The sequence below is a fragment of the Bos grunniens genome, chromosome 4, assembly GCF_055505025.1.
Source record: "Bos grunniens cultivar Pamir isolate PY7600 chromosome 4, Bosgru_T2T1.0, whole genome shotgun sequence".
NCBI classification, from domain to species: Eukaryota; Metazoa; Chordata; class Mammalia; order Artiodactyla; family Bovidae; genus Bos; species Bos grunniens.
The window spans coordinates 95,779,215-95,802,698 of NC_141168.1; the positions used below are offsets into that span (position 1 = coordinate 95,779,215).

The 23,484-nt window shown below is 38.5% G+C and overlaps 1 long non-coding RNA gene across 4 annotated transcripts in view; it reads left to right on the forward strand.

Annotated features, from left to right (window-relative positions):
- The window catches only part of LOC147374559 (uncharacterized), a 46,150-nt gene that overhangs the window by 12,884 nt on the left and 9,782 nt on the right, over positions 1-23,484 (forward strand). The window contains exon 1 of one of the 4 annotated variants that reach the window (XR_015162908.1): positions 14,267-14,341. The exons of the other annotated variants lie outside the window; for them this stretch is intronic. This is a non-coding gene — a long non-coding RNA (uncharacterized LOC147374559). Of the gene's footprint in view, positions 1-14,266; positions 14,342-23,484 lie in introns of those variants that run through there. 4 annotated transcript variants of the gene reach the window in all.

Below are 23,484 nucleotides of genomic sequence, written 5' to 3' on the forward strand. Positions count from 1 at the left end.
TTTACCTTTTACTTCAGTCTTTTCCTCAGGGTTGTGAAGAATTCAAAAAAGCTCTTGCGATCTTTTTTACTCATCTGCTGCTTTAATGGAAGCTAAGCTCCACCTGGTGGTAGAATTTGATTCCTTGTTTGGACTGTGGTGCGTGCGATGAGATCAATTCAGTGGGGGAAATAATTTGTACACATTTTTATGAATGCAGATATACATTATTACATATGTTTGTGAGTGTGTGTTTTGCAGGGTTTCCTCTGTCACGGAAATTCTGAAATATGCTTGTTCTTTATTTTACTGACATTGACAGTTTGAACATGGCATTCAGCATTTGGGAGCTTCCCAGGTGGCTCAGTAATAAAGAATCTGCCTGCTAACACAGGAGTTGAAAGAGATGCGGGTTCAGTCCCTGAGTTGGGAAGGTCCCCTGGAAGAGGAAATGGCAAACTGCTCCAGAATTCTTGCTTGGGAAATACTGTGGACAGAGGAGTCTCGCAGGCTATAGTCCATATGATTGTAAAGAGTTGGACATGCCTGAGCCACTGAGCACACTTTCAGCATTTGATTATTATAAATATTTCGTGATATTCAGACTCTTAGCAATGACCAGAATGATCCTATTGTGCTCATCACAAACCAAATATTTTCCCCCACCGCTGTCTGATACCAAAATTGTTTCTTGAAAGGACTTGCTTTATATTTTAGTAGTAAACAAAGCATATTTAAAGGCCTTTATGATTCATAGAAAATTATAAAAATAAAATGGAGAGGTGTTTGAAAGTATGAACTCAAGTGATATTTTAAAGCAGGATAGTCTAGCCCTCTACTCAGTACAGAAGTATGTTCTTCTCTCTCGCAAGCAGGAGCAGTATCAAGTTTACCCTTTATGTTGAGTGGTGTTTTGTAGCATTTAACTTTAGAAAGACCAGAAAATGAGCCAGAATTTATACATTGGAAGCTCTGTAGCTGCATTACTCACAGATGTGTTTTCTCATGCTTCTCCTACAATATGAAATAGTTGCCCCTGTTTGAAAATTGGAAAATTTTATTATAAAAATGCAGCTGTCTAAAGATGAGGGGTCTTTTTATCACAAATCTAGTGATCTCAGTCCAAGCAGTAAGCACCCTTTTTAGATGGAGTGCACACTCTAATTTTCCATAAGCTTCAGTTCAGTTCTGTCCCTCAGTTGGGTCCGACTCTGCAACCCCATGAATCGCAGCACGCCAGGCCTCCCTGTCCATCACCATCTCCCAGAGTTCACTCAAACTCATGTCCATCGAGTCAGTGATGCCATCTGATCCTCTGTCGTCCCCTTCTCCTCCTGCCCCCAATCCGTCCCAGCATCAGGGTCTTTTCCAATGAGTCAACTCTTTGCATCAGGTAGCCAAAGTATTGGAGTTTCAGCGGCAGCATCAGTCCTTCCAATGAACGCGCAGGGCTGATCTCCTTTAGAATGGACTGGTTGGATCTCCTTGCAGTCCAAGGGACTCTCAAGAGTCTTCTCCAACACCACAGTTCAAAAGCATCAATTCTTCAGCGCTCAGCTTCTTCACAGTCCAACTCTCACATCCATACATGATCACTGGAAAAACCATAGCCTCGACTAGATAGACCTTTGTTGGCAAAGTAATGTCTCTGCTTTTTAATATGCTATCTAGGTTGGTCATAACTTTCCTTCCAAGGAGTAAGTGTCTTTTAATTTAATGGCTGCAGTCACCATCTGCAGTGATTTTGGAGCCCAAAAAAATAAAGTCTGACACTGTTTCCACTGTTTCCCCATCTATTTCCCATGAAGTGATGGGACCGGATGCCATGATTTTCGTTTTCTGAATGTTGAGCTTTAAGCCAACTTTTTCACTCTCCTCTTTCACTTTCATCAAGAGGCTTTTTAGTTCCTCTTCACTTTCTGCCATAAGGGTAGTGTCATCTGCATATATGAGGTTATTGATATTTCCCCCAGCAGTCTTGATTCCAGCTTGTGCTTCTTCCAGCCCAGCGTTTCTCATGATGTACTCTGCATATAAGTAAATAAGCAGGGTGACAATATACAGCTTTGACGAACTCCTTTTCCTATTTGGAACCAGTCTGTTGTTCCATGTCCAGTTCTCACTGTTGCTTCCTGACCTGCATGCAGGTTTCTCAAGAGGCAGGTCAGGTGCTTCACTTCTTCTTGATGTATCACATTCTGCCTCCTTTTTTTTTTTTATTGCCTGGCTTCTGTAGGCATGGGCATTTATGACTACTGGCATTCCTTCATCTGTGATGCCTATCTGAGAAATTCATATTCTAGTTGAATTCACCTTCATTTTTGAGTTCACCTTCATTTTTGAATTCACCTTCATTTTGAATTCATTCTTCATTTTGAAAATGAAGAAAGATCAATAACCATCAAAAAAGTGAAAGAAACAGCACAAATGAAAGATGTAAATTGCTTTCTCTGGAATTTTGCAGAGCACCCCACTGGTGGCATCAGTGTACTCCCAACAGCATCATATTTAAGGAAAAGGTCCCTGGTGGCTCAGTGGTAAAGAACCCAACTGCCAGTGCAGGAGACTTGGGTTGGATCCCTGGATTGGGAGGATACCCTGGAGAAGAAAATGGCAACCTACTCCTGTATTCTTACCTGGGAAATCCCATGGACAGAGAAACCTGGAAGGCTACAGTCCATGGTGTTGCAAAGAGTTGGACACTACTTAAACAACAACAGCACTTTTCCTAACTACAGGCTGAGAAATTTCAAAGGTTTCATTTTCCTTCAACTATAAACCCCTGGAATGAAAAATATCTGAAGTTATACCTATTTAATTTTTGCTTTGAGAGTATTTTAGTTGTTAGGCTAAAATCTAGGCACCTACATCAATATATTTGCCTTCTCCACCCAATCAACCACTTCCTGAACAGTGAGTATTACACTAAGCTGGTGTTGCCCAGCCTTCCTAACTGGTCCCCGTCTAATGAACCGCTTTCATCCTCCTACACTTTTGTGATTTGCATTTTGCATCTCCCTTTAAAAGGATGCCTCTTCTTATGGTTAGTAGTGACCATGTTTTGACTTTCCTCACCAGTTGTGGTTGGTTGGCAGAATAACAGCCCCCTGCAAAGATAGCTCTATCCTAACGCCATAACCTATGAACACATTACATTACATCGTAGAGGACGATTAGGATTGAAGATGAAATTAAGACTGCTTGTCAGCTGATCTTAAATAGATCACCCTGGGTGAATTTGGTCGGCTCTTATATAATAAGGACTACCGTCGTTATTATGATGGTAGTCTTTACAAGTGGAAATAGCTGCCAGGAGGAGAGTCATAGATGTGTGACTACGAAAGAGTAATCAGGATGACGCAACACTGCTGGCTTTGAAAAGAAGGGGCCACAGATCGAGGCATGCTGATGTCCTTTAGAAGCTGGAAAAGGTAAGGAAACAGATTTGCCTCTAGAAATGCAGCCTGGCTACACTGTAATTATAGACCCTCACGTCTATCCTATAAAATTGTTAAGATGATATGTTTGTGCTGCTTTTAGCCACCCCGTTTATGGTAATTTCTTATAACAAGAATGAAAAACTAGCAAGCCAGCAAAGATGTTTTATTTGAAGTTTGCTCTCTGAAGCTTTTGTTATTAAAAAAAATTTTTTTTAAGAGAGAAATTATACCAAAGCATAACTTTTGGATCAATGCACAATTCTTCCTGCTTTCTTCTTCTCCTCTCCCTTGTCTTGAGAATCACAGTTTTAACCCTTCCTTCCCCCATAGCAGAGAGAGAAGGTCATGGGGACATGGTTAAGGAACTGTGCTTCTGCAGTGTGTCACGGAGGCAGGGGGTGGCGGATAGGAGACCTGTAGTTGAAAGAGCTAACACAAAGTAGAAGGCAGCAAAAAACAAAACAAAAAAGCTCAGCCTTTCTTTTATTTTTTCCCCAAGATTCCCTTAGTCTCTGCACCATAGAATATATAGTTTCTAAGATGACACTTGGACAGATTCTTAAAATAATAAAAGTGATTTTTGCCATGGTTTATCTAAGATGCAGGAAGGCTACACTTTAGAGGATGTCTTGGATTATGATCAATTTGGCCACACTCTTGGCTATTTCTTCTGAGATGCGTGATGTTTGTTAGGAAGATTTTCTTTTTTCTGTTGTTTTTGAACCAGAAAACCACTGAACCATTTTGCAGCCCACAAAGACCGATGCTGCATAAATTTTTCCATGAAACAACAGCACAATAAGCAACTGTCTTGGCCTATATATTGTTATTGACAGGCACTTACATGTACATGTAACTAGAATTAATTTTCAAGTGTCAACCTGAAAACAAAACTTTCTCACATGAGCTTATAAATTTTCATGATGCTGTTTTCCAGAAATTTTAACAAACTCAAATTAGTAAGGACCAGACTAATTTCACTTATCGTCTTGGTATTCATGCCATTGAACATAATACATTATATATAGTAGCTGCTCAATATACAGATGGATGGATACATCTATCTTTGCAATATATTGGCACCTTCTCTAATTTAGCCAAAAGAAGGATACAAAACTGTTGATTTGTTGTCTCGGTTTTACTGTGGGCTTCTCAGAGTGTAATTTCTCCAAGCTCAAGGTGATCCTAGAATGTAAAGATAAGTATTTTTCAATATGGCCTCTAAATGTTAGACAGCATTATTCAAAGAAACCAAATACCTTTCACACACAGAAGGGAAATTGAATCAAGAGATGGCATGACAACCTTCAAAAGGCAATATATAAGGAACTTGGGTTGTGCATGATTGCCCCCAAAGTTGATATCTTAGAGCCTACCTCCCCCACCCCCACTCCTTTATAAGGGTCTGTGAAGAAGTGTGTTTAGTCCCTGATGCTAGGATTCTTATACTTTTACGTCTGTACAGAAAATCATCTGGGGATCTTGTTAAAGACCAGCATGTTGCTTATCATCGACTCGATGGACATGAGTTTGAGTAAGCTCCGGGATTTGGTGATGGACAGGGAAGCCTGGCGTGCTACAGTCAGTGGGGTCGCAAAGAGTCGGACACGACTGAGTGACTGAACTGAACTGAACTGTTGCTTATCACACAGCATCCCTAGAAATTCAAATTGGATAGGCCTTGGGTTGCACCATAGAAATTGTTTTGTAAAAACTGGATACATGCATTGGTGACATCACAGGCCAGGCTGAGAAATGTTGCTTAGCTTGTTTGATGTGTTTATATTGTTGTTCACTTGTACAAACACCACTGTATGTTCAAACATTTTAACCTAAAAAGAAAACCACTGCTCTCTAGTTGTCTATATCCCCACATCTCTCTGCCTCACACCTGCCCCCTCCCGAGTTGTATAATGATTTTACAGTCAGGCTTCCCCCCTGCCCCAAACATAAGGTAGATACAATTATAAGTGTTACAGTAGATAAAGTCCTATAATTCTCTTCTAGGGTAGGTGGCACTTTGCTTCTGAAGAGGGCTGAGCTTCCTTTTCTGCGGCTTCGTGGATCTGGACTAGATAAATATGTGTTTTCCGTGTTCCTTTCTCTTTAAATATGTCTCTTCCCTCCTTCATCGACAGTGCCCTGTCTCCAAGGTTTTCCTCACCATGACACAGCTTAAGAGCTGTCCTAAACATCCTTTCGCTTCACACCTTTCCTAACTTCCTCTGACCACAAGAACACTTCTATCAGCAGCAGATAATCTGAAAGGCAAATGAATCTGTCAGTTGGTATACATGGGAATTAGTAAGTATTGGTGCACGCCGGCGTTAAACCCAGGACATCGTCCTCAGGGCTAGTGAGCATAGCCGAAGCGCCTGCTCAGTTGTAGGTTTTGTGCTAGCGCAAAGGGCCAAAGGGCGGAGGGATTTTCTGTTCAAAGGACATTAACACAATGGTGTGACTTTCAGTATGAAGCCGTCTAAATCAGGAGAATTGGAGGGTACACGGTAGGTACCCCTTGTCCCTGTACTGAGACTAAGTTCTGCTGCTTTGTTCAGATGTTTTTGCTTCACCCTTTCGACAGTAAGACCCTTGAGATCTTCTGGCTTCACACAGGGTTCCTCTGCTACTGTTCAGTTCAGTTCAGTGGCTCAGTCGTGTCCGACTCTTTGCGACCCCATGAATCGCAGCACGCCAGGCCTCCCTGTCCATCACCAACTCCCGGAGTTCACTCAGACTCATGTCCATCAAGTCAGTGATTCCATCCACCATCTCATCCTCTGTCGTCCCCTTCTCCTTCTGCCCCCAATCCCTCCCAGCATCAGAGTCTTTTCCAATGAGTCAACTCTTCGCATGAGGTGGCCAGAGTACTGGAGTTTCAGCTTTAGCATCATTCCTTCCAAAGAAATCCCAGGGCTCATCTCCTTCAGAATGGACTGGTTGGATCTCCTTGCAGTCCAAGGGACTCTCAAGAGTCTTCTCCAACACCACAGTTCAAAAGCATCAATTCTTTGGCGCTCAGCTTTCTTCACAGTCCAACTCTCACATCCATACATGACCACTGGAAAAACCATAGTCTTGACTAGCCGGACCTTTGTTGGCAAAGTAATGTCTCTGAGGTTCCTGTATCACAGGCATGGTTGACAATAATGTGCAAAGACCCTTCCCACTGAGGATCAGGTGAACCCTGAAGCTCACAGTGCCCTGGAGTGTATAAGGAGATAGCTGAACTTTGCCTTTTAAAAAATGCCCACCAGACCAGGCTCCTCTGTCCATGGGATTTCCCAGGCAAGGAGTCGGTTGCCATTTTCTTCTCCAACACTAGAGGGAGTATAACATCATAAATATTTCCTTTCGATTGTTGCCTTCTGGTAAACCATCAGCAAAGCAAGATTCAAGTGCAAATTTCTAGAATCTGTTTCATACTTTTAAAAATGTTTTTCTCATTAAAATATTATGGGATATTTTGATATGCAAGGAAAGTTGTCTTCATAAATAATTAGTTTAGTATCTAACAGTAATATTTTTATTTGTGTAGGTAAAGAATTCACAATTTTAAATGACTGGTGAAAATAGAACCCAGATCACTTATTTGTGGTTATCAGTGTAAAACATCTTGGTTCTACATGGAGTAGAACATTTTGTTAGGCCTGTTATTGTTGTTTTATTTGCCATGGATATAATTCCATATTTTCCTTGTAATTTACCACTTTGTGTTATAGCTTTCCTAGACATTTAAGGTAAAAATGTTTTGCTGGACAACTGACATGATTACACAGTATCAAAATCAAATGTTTCATCCTTAAAGAATGAAGCCTGCCTGTCTTAGAAAAATTAAAAATGTCTGTTTTTCAGTGATAAAAGCATGTTCATTCTCATTCTAGTATAGATGGCTTTGCATTTACCTCTTTTTTTCATATTTCTGTTTAAATTTTTTCAAGTTTCTGTAAATAACTTAAAATATTAAATTTTTACATTAGTCTCCAAGTTCTGTTTTGGATTGGACTTTACATGTTTGAATATTTGAAGATAAAAAGTTTAAAAATATTTATTTTGAAACATTAACCATTAAAATATCAAAAGTTCCAAAGTAAAATATGTATGAAAAATTGAGATATTAGCCTTTTATTGGTAAAATATATTCTAAACTAGAATTTACATAATCTTCTTCAAGAAAGAAGCACACATATATTTCATATATATTTTAGTTTCTTAGCATCTTGAAATGCATTTCTAACAGATTTTTTAAAAAATCACCTTACAGTCAGCATCACTGGTCACAAAATTTAGTTTTCCTAACTTCTCTAGTTCATTGAAAAATGTTACTTCTGTTTAAAATAAGAGTCTTCTTTTTCTTTTCCATTGCAATTAAAAAACAAACAAATGCTGGCAGGTGATATGTCAGTGTGGAAACAGTCACTTTGATTCTGGATTGCCTTCTAACAAGTGACTTGGGGTAGGGGTGACTTCTTGATATGCTCTTTTGCTTCTTTCTTCCGTCTACTTCTGCTTGCCTGGATGAGGCTGTGCCAGGTCAGCTCCTCTATCACTGTATATATGGATAAAACCGATATCCAACCTTCCTCAAAAGCCAGCCTTATTTGTTATACTTTTGTTGTTTTATACTTAGAAAAATTTATAAGACATTAATACATACTTGTAAACAACCAAAAATGTAATATGTAAATATTGATACTGAAGGACACATACTAAAAGGCAATTTTTTTCCTTCTCTTAGGTTTTGTTATCCCTCTGGTGCAATTTGAATCTTATTTTCTAGCACATGTAAACCAGTATGTATATATATGTGTGTGTGTGTGTATGTATTTTTATACACGTGTATTTCTATTGCCTTTTTTTAAACAAAACGGAATCATATGGAAAATATTTGTCCGTAACCTTTTTTCTTTTTAACTAACAATGTATTTTTAAAATATTCCTGTGTCAGTACTTATGGAATTACTTTTTTATAATTGCATAAAAACCTGTATTTTATTTAGACTCTAGTTTCCTATTGACGTTTAAATTGTCTCCAGTATTGCATTATATCAAATAGTGCTGCAATGCAGGAATTTGAATATTGTCTTTAGAATCTTAGCATTTGCTACGTTTTTGTAGTTAAAACGCTATAGATGCTGAAAACATGGCTGGCTAATTATTTACTTTTTATTCGTGGCTTAGTTTCACAAGGCTTTTAAGACGTCTGTGTTTTACATCACTGTGTCTCTGAAGGATGTTTACCTTTATCAACAAAACAGGTTGATTGCCAACAATCAGATTTCAGAACAAAAACTGCTAATTTATCTGAGTATTTCTTCACTAGAAAGTGAAAGAGAGAACATTTATTTTGATAATTCAGGTGGAAAGCTTAAGATTGGAGTTCAAAAAAAAAAAAAAAATCCCGTCAGGGCATTAGTAAAATTTGTATGACTTTAGATCAGGTTGATCATATATGAGATAAACTATTGGATGTTAAAAATGTTGTTGTTAATAGCAGGAATTGAGTTGTGAGGTAAAAATGACTTGAGCACCCACTTTAGAGTACTCTGTAGTAACTAAAAGCAACAAACTAGATGTACAGGAAATGACATGAATATATTGTGAGAACACTGGGTGGAATGAAGAAAATAATTTTTAAAATGAACCAAACTTTTAATAAATCAATAACCTTGATAGATTATTAGGTCTTAATCAATGCACTTCATATTAAAATATACACAAAACATTATTACACAAGAACTTCTAGGAGTTCAAGGTATCACATATGTTAACATGGTTCTAAAAGGAAAAGTGAAATGGGATTGGGGACTAGACATAAAACACAATCATCTCAAACTCAAAGAATAAGTAGTGAGATTGTGCTTTCATGATTTTTTGGATACTGAAGTCGCTTTTTGTTGAAATGAGTGGTTTTATTTCCCATGAACATTTCCTAAATTGACTTGTTCTTCGAATGTTGTTTTCCTTTGAACTTGGCAGTTCCTACAATGGGCAGAAAAGATTCAATACTAATATTCCTCAAATTCAGTGATGGAAATTAGTGTCTAGCTACCCCTCTGTGGCTGGAAATGATGGTGTATTTCAGAAATAACTATAATTAGGGGTCACTGTTCAAGGTGGTTAAATTGCTTGAAAAATGAGAGCTACATGATGGTATCAAAGCTTTCTTATAAGGTGACACCAAAGTAGGGGCACCAAATCAGCCCAGGTACCCAGCTGTGTGAACCCTCCATCCAGACTATCTGAGATGTCCAGGAGCTGAGAGCTGGGCCTCAGAGTGGGTAGAATTGCCCCAGAGGCCAGGTCCCAATCTTGAGAGAATTATCAAAACAAAAGGCTAAAGCTTACACAGCACTTCCCTATGTGTCAGGCTGGCTCTCAGCACCTTATGTATGGTAACCAGTCTTCACAACAAAGCTGCTGAGAAGGTGAAATGGTCAACACCACCTGTCTAGTGCAGTGGGTTCCAGTGGGCTTGCAGAAGCAGTGAGGAAATAAATCCAAAGGTCGGGGAGGAAGGCCTGGAGAGACAGGATAGACGGCTAGGTCTGGAAGAAGGGGCTGGGAGAAATCCCCAGGAGTGGAGGCCGGGAGAGTTATATGTATTCTGTGCTTGTGCTCTGGCCTCACTGGGTGGAGGCAGGGGAATGGGGGCTTCCCAGGCCACGTGTAAAACAGGCAGAGTTTAGTTGTCTTCATCCCTGGAGCCTCCGAGCGGAGTTCAGAAAAATAAGGTCGGCGGCCTTGAGGAGGCAGCCAAACCAGGATGCTCGCAACGTGATATTCTTTGTTTTGGTGAGGTTGGCGGCCCTCTCTCTGTCTCCTTTCTGGATAATGAAAACCCCAAACATCAAGAGCCGGATGTTTGAATGTTTTTAAACCTTGTAATTTTGAAAATGGTCTGTTCCTGGTCCCCTTCCCCCTCCTCTTGCCCCAGCTGACAGCAGGGTGCTTTCGCCTTCAGTTTCTTAGCCTCGGATGAAGAAAGTATGACTTGCATTTGTTTTCTCAGCAAGGTGATGGCAAAAGGATATTTATAGCGTGCAGGAATTTTTATTTTCACTCAGACATCTAGGATGAGTAGTATATTTCAGACCCCGGAGCTCCAGGGTATCTCTCTTCTGCTGAGATAATAAAATTGATCAGATGTTTTGAGGTTAAATAAACTGTTGTAATCATCTGGCAGCTGCCTGCTGGCTGTGGTTTTCAAAAGCAATTACTCACTCTGGAGTCAACTTTGAACTCCCCATTTTAATTGAAAAGGCTAATTGTAGGCTATTGCTCCTGATTTAGCATTTGATTTGGCAGATTAGGAAGTAAAAGGACTTTGAGAAGGGAGGGGAGAGGAAGAGAAAGTAAGCAGGAGTGTTGCTGAGCTCAAATTCCTGTTTATACACGAGTGTTTTCACACGCGGCACTTTGTATGCTAACTGGAGAAACAGCAGTTGGACTAGAAAGGCTCTGCGACAGCTGTCTGAGGCTAGTCTTCACAGTCTTTATTTTGGGCTTGTTTGCTTTTCTCTCTCCCTCTGCCTCTCGTCTATGCTTCCTCCCTCCTTCCTCTCTCTGATTAATTTCTTAATTTTAATTCAGATGTGAAACTGCAGAAATAATTTTAGAGAATATGATCAGACCATGATTCTGGGTCTGAATAGGAACTTATTTCTCAAATTCTTGGAGATGCTCTGTTTTCACTGCAACAAAGCCAACCATTTAAAATCAGCAAGAGAGAGAGAGAGAGTATTGATATGAGTGCCCACAAGAACAAATGCCCACTTGCCTAGGGGATGGCAAAGAATCAGATTACAAGAAAGATACCAAACATCCAAAAAGAAATATAGCTACACCCAAATTTACATCCTGGACGATTAGCAGCATTATTAACATGACCAGACATTGCTTTTAGAACTGGACTGAGAAGTGTGAGAATTTGTGTTTCTGCAGTCTTGTCCCCAACTAAAAGCATATAGCACTTTTATATTTACTGGACACAGGTGATACTATACATTTTAGAGAAATACATCCTCTAAATTAAAATATGTATATATATTTATATGTATGCACATATATGACTCCTTTGGACTTCATGTGTTTAGATCAGTTGGCAAACTGTGCTGGGAATTTCTGGTGAGTCTGATAAAATATCGATGACCTAGACTAAGGCTGAAATGTAAGGCATGAATATATTAATTCTTTAATTTTACATTATGTTTCGAAATTCTAGTTACTTACGACTTGAAAATCCACTTTATTTTTAGACTTCTGTGGAATGCAGACTTGGCTCATCACAGTTCTGTTGATATTTTCATTGACTTCATAAATAGAATTTAATCTCTATGCATCAGCTTTCTGATCTGTAAAAATAAGATAAATATTCTTCCCACACACTTTGCACTCAGAACTCCTCTGCTGAAACAATAAACAGGGTTGTAATATATGAATGGAGTATTGCTTCAGAATCTGATGTCTTTATCAACAACAAAGAAGAAATGACATTTATTTGGTGTTTCAGTATCAAATCTGAAGATACTACAGTTAATGAAAAAAAGAAACATCTGTGTTAATATTATGGGGATTATTCTGAAATATGGGTATCAGTGGAAATGTCAGCTGCCTGCTGCCCGATTTCCAAGAGCCATTTTTTGTGATTGCAATGTTCATAGAGATCCTCAAGCAAAAATGGTTCAGAGAGGAAAAGGCCTTACTGATGGGAAAACTTCAATTAAACACGCTTAGTTCTTTCAAAATATTTTAAAATCAAATCTATTTGTGTACTTTTACTCTCTACTTTTGGCAAAGTACCTTCCTTTAGAAAGTAAGGAAAAAAGATGACTTTTCTGGTAAGATTAACGAAACTTTTTTTTTTTTTTTCTGTGAAAGAAAAGATTGGGGGAAGAAAAGTTAAGCTTTTTAGATATTATTAGAGGCAGAATTTAAAGTATGGATTCATACTTTAGTCATGGAAAAGATTCAGATTTGAAGAAGGAAAAAATTTAGTTAAATGATGGTTTCTAAAAATACTGTGAGATTGTGAAGGTAAATCAGAGTTTCCCATTTCATGATCTTAGAATCTGGAGAATACATGTCTGAAATGACAGTTCTAGAGTCTGAATCTCAACAGCAAAATAAAACCAAAAGCCCTTCTACCATGATGGTGTAATAGTCATTTCAGAACACTGCTCTGTAAACACAAGATGGGGTTTATACCTCAGCTAAATTTTCTGCTCCTGACCTTAGCCCTGTGACAAAATCCTGATAAACCTCAATTTCCTCATCTGTAAAATACAGGGAGAATAATACTTGTCTTGTTGGATTCTGGTTAAGATTAAATGAGTGACTATTAACTAATTTCCTACTATTGACTTATTTAAGATAAAACTGCCCTAATATGTCCTAAATACTATTCATTACTCAATAGCTGTATTTTATAATTCATCATAACTGAGCTTCCTCAAAATTAATCACAAGGGAATTGTAAAAATCAAAACACAAAGTAACATTTGACATGAAAAATAAACCTTGAATTTTCAGGAAAGTTAAGAACAGGTATATAAATCTATGATTTAAATTTGGATATATGGATAGAAGCTTTACTGTTAAAGCTCCTAGAGAAAGAAAAATGAGGGATGAGAAGAAACTAGGGTTTTAGAAATTCTTTCATGCCATTAGCAGAGATATATCATTATCATCAAATTATTAGGATAGAAAAAAATTTCAGGCAGGAGTAACTTCATGTCTTGAGGTAATTTCTTATACTATTTCTAGAAACATATTTGATTAGGGATTGATGGAAAATGTGTCTGTTTTCAAGACAAATGAAAACTGGAATTGAACCGATGATATAGGTGAGAATGTTACAACTACCAATGGCTACAGGGGTTTTACTGTGGTTAAACTCCATACTTGAACTTTTATACCATAGAAATTATTTAATCTGACTACTGTGGAGGATAAGATAGGCTATTCTCTTCTATTATTTGGCATATAGACATATCAGTACCTCACCATCAAAGTTACCTTCACTTTCACTCCCCGCTAAAAAGGAATGGTGTTTGTACGGGTGGGTGGGTGGGGGCTGTTGTCCTTTGAGAGGATTCACAGACTGGCATGCAGGTGGCCAGCTAGCTACTACCTGCAGTAAGGTCAGGTTCACGGAGAGCATCACCCAGAGCAGAGACACGACTCCCAGCATCTCCAGTTCCTTGGTCCCTCTGCTCTTGGCTCTGGTAGAGGTTTGGTTATGAAGACGGCCTTTTGCTTTGCAGACGTACACTTGAGGCTTATTGGGATAATTTGCTGCAAAGAAACTCTGGCTACTGCTCAGGTGAAAGAGTTTTCTTTCCATACGGTTTCACTTTTCCTGGAGGTGAGATCCAAGAACGGCTATTTAATGGGAGAAGGAGGATTTCTCCACGACAACTTGCTAGAATTTCTTTGTTCAGTTTCCTTTCTTTCATTTCGAGTTGATTGAGGAACATCAGATAGGATTCTGGTTTCACCCGGCATGCTTCTTGTCAACTCTCTTGCCTTTCACAGGCTGACTACGCAGGGACGTTTACAGCCCTCCCCTGGAGTCTGCCAGACCTAGGTGTTATGTGCCGTACCTCCAGGGATCACGACCATATGGTATTTTAGGGGAGGACACAGTTCATTTCAATGCAATTCCAATGAGCAGATTTCTTTGCTTTATTACACCATTGCATTTGGAGGCAATCCACCAGAGGCAGAATCTAACTCTCAAAGGAATGCTCTGCCCACTCTGTCCATTTAACAGGACATTTGGCTCGAGAATCGAGTCGGTTGATCACACATGTGCAACAGATGTGTGAGCATGCGTAGCAAAAATAAAAAATCAAAACTCCCAGCAGTGTACTATGGGGAATGTAGCAGAACTACTGGAAAACAGGACACAGAGAAGTCTGGTAGGAAAACTTTGATTCTTGTTGTCAGAGGCAGTGTTTCTTATTAATCTTTGCCTCCTTTTGGAGCAGGGGAAGGTGTAGGTTTCCACTATTATTTTGCAGTGATTATTCATATAACGCTGGTGGGGAAACTTGGTTCATTTTCACAGACCTCCTCGTAGGAAGATATAATTCTAAATATTTTGACCAGGCTGTTTTTGGGGTATGGGGTGGGCGCAGGGGGGCTGATTCTCAGGAATTCAATGTTGGCATACTTCCACTGAAAAAAACCACCCATTTACAAGAGAGGATATCAGACATATACAGCCTTTCATCCATGCCCCACAGGCTCATATGGAAAGACAGAGCACCAGCTGTTTTTCTCATGGTGAATAAGGGTTACTTGGGGAAATCTCTCTTCCTGTTTTTATATGGACAACTAAATTGTTGCATAGCCAGTTAATTTTGGTTAGGTCAACAGCACAAGGTTAATTATTGGAACCTTCCTCTTTTGCCTGTGTAAGGGTAAAAGATTAATAGGAACCCAAAGAAGAAAATGAAATACGGTGACTTGTTCTAGAAGTGCTGTTTATTTGGGAAATATAAATTTGGCTTTTATTATATCTGAAAGGATTGATACACACCCATCTTGGTCTTCTGAGGAATAGTAGAAGTCTGAAAAACTGATGTGAATTAATTTGAAAACCTGAGTGATACGGAATTAATCAGATTCAGAAGGATTTCCTGTTCAAATATTGAGGAAAAATATCACTTTTTTTTGCAATAGGAACATTTTTTAAAAACCAGAACAATTGGCATACCTATGAGATAACTTTGAAGTTCTCTTCCTGTTCTCTGTTATACCTCAGTTTGTCTTGGATAGTTTTATTACCCCCCCCCCCACCCCTTTTTAAAAAACTAGGTCATGATGCAATGTTCTCTTTCTAATCTTGGGTTCCATGAACACATCAAAGGACACGTGGACTGTTTCCCTGCAATATACTATAATATATTTTTATCCAGCTGCATATTATTATATAACCTCAGGATAAAGCAACTGTATCACTGTTGATATATTCAACTTCTGTCCTTTGGATTTGGTCAGCACTGCATGTGGAAGCAGAAACCCACCCTGTATTGTTATAAGGATGGTTTTTCATTCATGTCCTTGTTACTCTTAATAAATGTCTCAAAGAAAAATACTCTGTAACCGCCACTCATAAAGAAGCAGAAAATGGCAAAACCGCAGCATAGAAGGAAACCTATATGAAAACACTGGTTGTGTCTTCCTGGATACAGAAAACAAATAGAGCTTTTGAAAGAGTTTGCCAATGTGTGTCTGCCAAATAAAATATTGTTTTATGAAGTCAGGAAAAAACTAATTTTAAAGGTTATTGTAGGTTATTTGTGGTCACTTCTGGTGTGCACACACCATGATGTCATCCTGAACTCTTCTCTATTTATATTTCAGTCTTAGAAGTCTTTTGTCTAAGACTTGATCTCAGCTACTAGAGACATCTAAAATACTTATTATTCAATACTCATAAAAATCTAGACCAAAAAAAGTTAGAATAGATGGAAAAAAGTCCCAGCCAAGTCCAGGCAAGAAATAATTCAGGCAGATCTGTCTTCTGAAATCATACCTATGCCATAGACATCTCAGGACACAGTTGCTGGAGAACTTCTCAAGTGACTGGAAAGTAGCCACATGTCCAAATGGCTCTCCTGGAAAATGATTGCCTGTTGAGTGGGGGTAGATGGACCCCTGCCAGAGACATATCTTCTGAGGAAGGGGAACAGGGGATTCCTTGGGCAGTCCAATTTCTTACTCGTCCTGGGTGGACCACTCGCCTGTAATTCCCAGATATGTTTCACTTTGTTTACATGACCTCCTGTGGCAATTTCACTTCTTCACTGTAGCAGAGTTGATTTTTTTTGTGTGTGGGAATTTTTTTGCTTGGAAAACCCCTTTTGTTGAGGTAGTCCTCAGTAAACTAGGAAATGTCAAATAAACACTGGATGAAGACAGACTAGAAGGCCAGTGAGAACAGTTGAAAATGGGGGAAGCTAATAAATCTCTTAAGAAAAAAGAAAAAACATTTGGCAATTGGAAAGAACATATAGTTCCACTGATATGGTGGAAAACTGACACTTTCAAGGTTATTAGGATACCAAGCTGACATTCTTTGCATCATCTTCAAATTCATTCAAGTATTTTAAAAAAGGCCTTTGAGCATCTTGATGTGTCAGACACATTGATGTTAGAAAACAAAGGAGATAAGTACATTATAGATATTAAATACAGAGTGTGTGTGTTAGCTGCTTCAGTGTCTGATCTTTGCAACCCTGTGGACTGTAGCCCACCAGGCTCCTCTATCCATGGAATTCTCCTGGTAGTACAACTGGAGTGGGTTGCCATTCCCTTCTTCAGGGGATCTTCCTGACCCAAGGGTCTGACCTGTCTCCTACGTCTCCAGCATTGGCAGGGAGGTTCTTTACCACTAGTGACACCTGGAAAGCCCATTCAGTACAGTACAACAGGGAAGAAGCCTGTGGAGCTGCTGGGATGAAGGAACTGTAATTTTAAATTCAGTGATCTGGGAACACCTCACTAGGAAAGCGAAATTTGAGCAAAGCATAAAATTGTGGCAGGAACGAAGCATGTTGCTGACTGCAGGAGAGTGTGACAGGCAGAGGAACAGGAAATGATGAGCCCAAGCCAACAGAACACATAGTGTGCTGGCATAACAGCACAAAGACCAGTGTCCATGCCATGTATGTTTGTGAGTATATTAACTCCATCTGTACATGTGTGCAAGGGCACACCTGTCCTCCATACATAAACACACTTTAAAATGCATGAGATAAAATACCATATTTTGCCAACATAATTTTGTCACTAAATGCGAAGGTGTACTATTTACGATTCAGGTTTAGATGAACTGTTCTTTGAAAGTCTGCTCTTTGTGTGAGAATGGAAAGCATAGACAGGTCCAGTGAAGTGAAACATGAATTCTGATGTATTTGTGGTTATCATTGCAGTGACTATATTGTGCTAATGTATATTTAATACTCCAAACCTATAAATATATTTCATCATGAGGTTGGCAATGATTTCTTACTGATCTGTTCTTTTGGGGAAACCTCATCTGTGAAATTCTTCTTTCTTCTCTTCTTTGCATACCTTTGATATGAAATGTAAGATTCATTCAGTTCTGATAAAGTAAAGCTTTAGAAAATATATAGGAAAGACAAGACATTGGAAAATGTGAAGAGGTAATTACATGACATAGAAAAATCAAACCTGGGATATCATTCATCCCTTGAGTGAAGTTCCCTACTGCACTGTTTGCCAACGTGGGATAGTTTTAGAAAGGTGTGGTTTGGGATTTCCATGTTACTGGGTTGCTATGTATTGGGAGGAGTCACTTGGAAAGAAAATCGGAGAGGAGACTGAATTACAAATAGCAATACGAAGACAAGATTGGAACTTTTCTTTTTCCTTCTTTTAATTGTAGGAGGAAGAGAATGTATTTGGCCACTTGATGAGTTTATGCTCTTTGAGAAAGTATGGTGCTGTTTAGTTGCTAAGTGTCCAACTTTTCTGTGACATCATGGACTGTAGCCCACCAGGCCTCTCTGTCCATGGGATTTTTCAGGCAAGTGTATTGGAGTGGGCTGCCATTTCCTCCTCCAGGGGATCTTCCAAGTTCAGGGAATCAAACCTGTGTGTCCTGCGTCTCCTGCATTGGCAGGCAGATTCTTTACCACTCAATCATCAGGGAAGCCCCAACAAAGTCTGGGGAACTGTGCCCTTTTGATAGCATAGGTAGCAAAGCACCCAGTGAGGCATATGCTCCCTCACCCGGGGACAAGTTTTACAGCGTGCCATTCCTGATCTTACATGAAGCGGGGTGGATTTTGTCCTCCCAAATTTCCTCCAGTTGTATAGCTTCTTTAAAAAATAATAAGGGAACTTGATACAAGGTTAACTAGGGACAGAAGGGGACTGGCTTAGAGATGAGGTGGGCTAGGTAGTCCTGGGTCTCTGCCAGGTTCACTGAATGAACCCCAGACCCGGAACTGGTTTGTCTGTCTGTGGGTGTGTTCCAAGTAGGGTGTACGACTCTTCAGGTGGCTGAGCTGCCATCTCTGAATCTCTGGAAGGATCTCTAAATTCCAGTTGTGCTCTGGCTATAAATTAGGCTGAATGATCCCAGGGACTTTCAGTTGCCTCTTTCTGGTCCTGCCCATGATTGACATGCAGCTCAGTTGACATGTAGTGATGATTATAAAATATTTTAGAAGCTGTAGAAGAAACTTCCTGCAGTTCAGCTCTCGTGTTTAATTAGATGCTCTTCCTGTGAAGAAGAGATAGCATTATACCTCATGATATGGGATAGCATCTATTGATGAAGAAGTAAAAACAATGTGGAGTGGAGGATGTCAGACAAGGCTGGGCAGCCACAAGTTAATTAATTACATGAACGATAAAAGTTCTGCACAGGAGTCATTTTATATCAGTTTTGTGATTTATTTACCCATCCATCAATTCAGATGAAAGTGGTTCATTTTAATAGGAAAAAGATCACCTAGTACAGGAGGGTTTATAATGAAAAACAGTGGTTTTCTAATCCACGTCTTTTTCTACCCACAGTCCTGCTCCAAAGAGACAGCTACTTGGAGGTTCTAATTTTGTGTTCTGCTACTTGTTCTTATTTTTAATCTAAAACATTTATTTCCCTAAGCCTACTCTTTAAAAAAAAAAAACTATTATTTTTTTCAAGAACAGTTTAGGTTCACAGCAAAATTGAGTGGAAGTTATAGAGATTTCTCATAGACCCCGGCCTCACATACACATAGCCTCCCCTGTTAACAAACATCATCCCCACCAGACTAGAACAGTTGTCACAATTGATAAATCTATATTAACATATAATAATGACCCAAAGTCTGTTTTGGTTTTGTACATTCTATGGGTTTCGACAAGTGTTTAATGACATGCATCATTATGTTATCATACAAAGGATTTTCAGTACCCTAAAAATCCTTTCGGAGAAGGCAATGGCAACCCACTCCAGTACTCTTGCCTGGAAAATCCCATGGATGGAGGAGCCTGGTAGGCTGCAGTCCATGGGGTCATGAAGAGTTGGACATGACTGAGCGACTTCACTTTCACTTTTCACTTTCATGCGTTGGAGAAGGAAATAGCAGCCCACTCCAGTGTTCTTGCCTGGAGAATCCCAGGGATGGCGGAGCCTGGTGGGCTGCCATCTATGGGATTGCACAGAGTTGGACAGGACTGAAGTGATGCAGCAGCAGCAGCAGCAACAGCAGCAAAAATCCTTTGTGCTTTGTTTATTCATCCGTTCTCCTCCCTCAACTCATAGCAACCACTGATCTTTTTATATCTCCATAATTTTGCGTTTTCCAGAATGCAATACAATTGAAATTTTATAGTATGTAGGCTTTTCAGATGGGCTTCTGTGAGTTAGTAATACACATTTAAGTCTTTTCATGGCCCAATAACTCATTTCTATTTAGTAATGAGTAATAATCTATTGCCTGAATGTACTGCAGTTTACATATCCATTCACCTACTGAAGGACATCATGGTTACTTCCATGTTTTAGAAATTAACGAATAAATTTCTATGCACATATGTGTCAGGTATTCGTTTGGATGTGTTTTCAACTTTTAGGAGTAAATAACCACCATTAAGTGTGATACGAGCTGTGGGCTTTTTTTGTAGATTATTTATTAAGGATGTTCACCCCCTCACTCACTGACAGTTTTATCATAAATGGGTGTTATTTTGTGAAATGCCTTTTTATGTATCTATTGATAAAACCATGTAATTTTTATTTTTCAATCTGTTGATATGATAGATTATATTGATTTTCAAAAGTGGAATTAGCCTTGCATATCTGGGATAAATCCTAATTGGTTGTGGTGTATAATTCTTTTAATACATTGTTGAATTCAAATTGCTAATATTTTCTTGAGGATTTTTGTATTTATTTTATGTTCATGAAAAATATTGATCGTTAGTTTTCTTAAGGTGTCTTTGTCTTGTTTCAAAATTATGGTAATAGTAGCTTCAAAAGTGAGTTAGTGAAGTACTTTCTTTTCTTCTATCATCTGAAAGAGATAATAGAAAATTGGTATAGTTTCTTCTTTAACTGTTTGGAAATATTTACCAGTGAACCCATCTGGGCCAGGTGCTTTCTACTTTTGAAAGCTGTTAACGATTGACTCGATGTCTTTAAAATAGATATAAATCTACTCAGATTATCCAGGTCTGTCTGTGTGAATTCTGGCAAACTGTGTGTTTCATGGAATTGGTCCATTTCATCTTGGTTTTCAAACTGTTGGGAGTAGTATTGTCCATAGTATTCCTTTATTACCCTTTTAATGTACACGGGATCTGTACTGGTGCTTCCTCTTTCATTTCTGATAATAGTAGTATATATCTCTCTTACTCTTAGTCTGGATAGAAGCCTATCAATTTTATTAATCACTTAACAGAACATTTTAAAGTAACTATTGTTGTTTAGTTCTAAGTCACGTCCAACTCTTTTGTGACCCCATGGACTGTAGCCCACCAGGCTTTAATACAGGAGTGGGTTGCCACTTCCTTCTGCAGGGGATCTTCCTGACTGAGGAATCAAACCCACATCTCCTGTGTTTGCAGGTGGATTCTTTACCACTGAGCCCCCAGGGAAGCTCCAAAATCAACTACATTCCAATACAATTTGTTTTAATGAAAATACATTTGTGACTCTTTGTAAAGAAACAACTTTTGGTTTCATTGATATTCTCTATTGATTCCTTATTCCATAAGTCAATTTTATTGATTTATGCTCTTTGCTGAGGTTGTTCAGTTGCTCATCGTGTTTGACTCCTCGTGACTCCATGGACTGCAGCACACCAGGTTTCCCTGTCCTTCACCGTCTCCTGGAGTTTGCTCAAACTCATATCCATTGTCAGTAGTGCCATCCGATCATCTTATCCTCTGTCGTCCCTTTCTCCTCCGGAAATCTTTTATTTATTTATTTTTTCTGCTTATGTTGGTTTTAATTTTCTCTTTTTTCCTAGTCTGCTGAGTTGGAAACTTAGATGGTTGATTTTTAAATCTTTCTTATTTCTAATATATTCATTTGATACTATAACTTTTCCTCCAAGCACTACATTTTCTGCATCCCCACACATTTTGATAAGCTGGATTTTCATTTTGTTTGAAATCTTCTTAAATTTCTTTTGAGATTTCTTCTTTGACCCATATGTTATTTAGAAATATATTGTGTAATCTCCATATATTTTGGGCTTTCCTCAAATACAGTTATCTTTCCCAAATGTCTTTGTGTTATTGATTTCTAGATTAATCCCATTGTGTCTAAGAGCAGGCATTTAATGATTCCTGTCTTTTTAAATATATTTTAAAGGTGTGTTTTATGGCCCCGAATATCATCTATCTTGGTGAAGTTTCCATGTGAATTTGAGAAGGATGAGTATTTTTTTGTTGGATGAAGTAACATATGCATGTTAATTATAATCCATTGATTGATGGTGTTGCTGAGTTCTGCTCTGTCTGAAATTAATATACCTACTTTTGCTTTCTTCTGAGTAGTGTTTTTATGGTATACTTTTCTCCATCTATTTACTATTAATTTATATTTGTCTTTATATTAAACGTGGCTTTCTTGTAGAGAGCATATACAGGATCTGTGTTTATAGATCCACTCTGACAATCTCTATCTTTTGATTGGTGCATCACATCCACAGTGATGATTGATAGAGTCTGACTCATATCTACCATGTCCATCATCATTTTCTAGCAGTTGTCCTTGTTCCCATTTTTGTCTGATTCTGCTACGTGTTGATTCTTCTGGTTTTCCTTCATGGTGCCTGATTTCCTACGTGTTTGGTGATTTTGAGTATGAGTTCAAATTTTTTAAGGCCTTAGTATGATTGGTATCCCTCAGAAAAGATATGAAGTTTTTGACTGCCTGTACTTACTACTAATGTTGGACCACTTAAAAATAAATTCATGACTTAAAATTTTTTTGCTTTCTAAGTGATATATCATTGATTTGTAAAATTCATTGAGAAACTATTTGTACTTACGAATTCTTAAGAGAGTTAATTTTTTTAAGTTAGAGGATAATTGCTTTACAATGTGGTGTTGGTTTCTGCCATAAAACAACATGAATCAGCCGTAGGTTTACATATGCCGCCTCTGTCTGGAACCTTTCTCACCTGCTACCCTATTCCACCCATCTAGGTTGTCACAGAGCCCTGGGTTGATCTCTGTGTTATACAGCAACCACCCACTAGCTATCTGTTTCACATATGGTAATGTATATGTTTCAGTGCTATAAAGAGAGTTGTTTTTTTCCTCTGCCAGCACCAAGTGTCAATTCAGGCAGTTTTTATTTTTATCATTAGCAGAAAAGGTGTAGGTGGTGGTGTTAGAAGTTGGAGGGGTGGGGTGAGGACGGGGAGGTATGAGATTGTAGAAGACAGTGTTCACTTATATATTAATCAAGAACATGGCACCATGTCTCTCCAGTTTATGTAGGAAAATCATCTGTAAGAGTTCCATATTGGCTTGGCTCTGGGGTCTATTTTAAGTTTCTCATGACGTGAAATCTTGAAAACGGTAGTTCAAGATTACCTGGGTTTAACAAATATCTTCAAGGTAAAGCCAAGTTTTTGCTTCACCTAATCCTTATCTCTTAATAGCATACCCACAAATTTAACTGATGCTGTGTACACTGTATCCAGCATTTTTAGCTATTTTCAGGGCAAGTTATGTTTTGGTATCTAGGCTGCCCAACTGCCACAAAATTAATTCTCTGCACCCACTTTTTGTTGTTCTTTTAAAATTCTCCTTTACTTTCTTTCACTGTTATGAGTGTATTCTTTATTGTTGTTGTTTTTGTTGTTATTGTTTTACTGTGATTTTAGGTGGGGTTCTACAAGAAAGGAAAGCAAATATGTGTGCTCAAACGCCTTAAGCTAGAAATTATTAAAAGTCAAACTTTAGTTAGAAACTGTTTTTTGTAAAGGGAAGACAGTAACTATTAAAAATGAATATTTTTCATTATTTTGAAAGTGCGGTTTTAAGTAGATTAGTGGGTTTCTTTTTTTTTCTTTTTTTT